Here is a 2,053-nt window from a genome sequence, read left to right on the forward strand (position 1 = left end):
ATATATATATATATATATATATATATATATATATATACATGTTTGTGTATATATATATATATATATATGTTTGTATGTATGTATTTATGTATATATACATATTTGTATATATATGTGAAGGGGCATGGCCTAGTGGTTCGGGTGTTGCACTCATGATCACTAGATCGTGGGTTCGATTTCCAGATCAGACAGTGCATTGTGTTCTTGAGCAAAACATTTCATTTCATATTGCTCGGCAAATGGTGGAAGAGTAGAACTGTTGGCATATCAGCGAAAATGTTTTACAGTATATCTTTCAGCTCTCTACATTCTGAATTCAAATTCCACCTGCCTGAAGAAAACAATGTGATTTCACTCCAGTATTTCTCCCAAGTCTAGTCATGGATAGCCAAAGTTCCAGTAATCTATTTAATTGCAAAAGGGGTAAGTACGAGCCCTGTCAGGTCATAGAGAATGTTGGAGAAGGCAGACCACCACTAGACTAGATGTGTATGTATGAAGACAGACAGACATATAGACAGACAGAGGAACAGAGCTAGTACATTCTGTTGGATATGCAATTGTCAGTGTGCATATACAACAAAGTGTTAAAGTATTGAGAGAAAAGTTAAGCATTGCCAGAATTAAATGTGGTGTGCAAGAGAGATGGATGAGGATAGATGCATAAAGAAGTACTGATCATTTAAAGTGTATAGAACTTGTGAAAGAGGGAGATGCAGGAAGACAAGGGATGAAATATTGAAAGCTGATTTCAAGATGCTCAACCTTATGGAAGAGATGACAAAGGATTGACATAAGCATTATGACTAACAAAGAAAGTGTAGGTTGTTGGATCTTCATACGTCGAAAACTACAGGCGAGTCTATCATATATATATGAAAACACACACACCTCACACACACACACACACAAAAAAAAAACTACCTCGCTTGGCAACAGGTGAGAGTTGGCGGCAGGAAGGGCATCCGGCTGTAGAAAACTTGCCACACGAATAGCGCTGCGCATATATACACATACATACCAGTGTTTAGTTTCCATGTTTCTTTACATCAGAACCATCAGAACAATGGTCCATTTGTTTACACATTCTGTAAATATTAAGTCCCACAACTTTTTAATTTTCATGTGAAGAGCAACAAAACCTCACTTGAAATAACAAAAGTTGATGACAAGAAGAGAATCAGGCCATAGAATACTACTTCACTAATACACATCCAACACATGCCAGCAGGGAAAATGATGTAAAAATGTTGATGACGATGATGGCAATGATGCTATTATGTATTAGTCAGAGTGCTCTCCTCATCTTGATTGTTGCTTCACAATGTTTCAGTTGTTGTATGCTCCAGCCTTCTTCAGGTGTCTTCTGATTCACCTTAATACCTTGCCTGGGACTGAACTCAAAACCTTTGAGGTGACTGCACTGCATTAACCAATGCATTTATCTACTATGTTATGCCCATAGGCAGTGTCAGAGTGAATTTTTAAGGCTTAAACCACCTTCATTGATGTTTTACATCAACTCTATAGCAATTGGATAATACAATTTTGTACTTTTTGAGATGTTGGTGGCACATAAAAAGCACCCGGCACACTCCGCTAAGTGGTTGTCATTAGGAAGTGCATCCAGCCATAGAAAGCATGCCACAACAGACAGTTGGAGTCTGGACAGCTTCCTGTGAAACTGTCTAACCCATGCCAACATAGAAAGAGGATGCTACAATGATAAGGATGATGTATGTATGTATGTATGTATGTATGTGTGTATGTATATATATGTGTGTGTGTATATATATATATATATATATATATATATATATATATATGTATGTGTGTGTATATATATGTATGCGTGTGTATATATATGTGTGTGCGTGTTATATATGTGTGTGTAAATAGAAAATATATATATATATATGTATATGTGTATATATGAGTATGTGTATGTGTGTATACATATATATATATACACACATATATATACACACACACACACACACATATATATATATATATATATACACACACACACACACACACACATATATATATA

General features: G+C 35.6%; 1 protein-coding gene across 1 annotated transcript in view; it reads right to left on the reverse strand.

Moving 5' to 3' along the window:
• Positions 1-2,053, reverse strand: part of LOC128247072 (uncharacterized) — a 155,211-nt gene that overhangs the window by 36,408 nt on the left and 116,750 nt on the right. The window lies entirely within an intron of this gene.

This window comes from Octopus bimaculoides, chromosome 2 (assembly GCF_001194135.2).
Source record: "Octopus bimaculoides isolate UCB-OBI-ISO-001 chromosome 2, ASM119413v2, whole genome shotgun sequence".
NCBI classification, from domain to species: domain Eukaryota; kingdom Metazoa; phylum Mollusca; class Cephalopoda; order Octopoda; family Octopodidae; genus Octopus; species Octopus bimaculoides.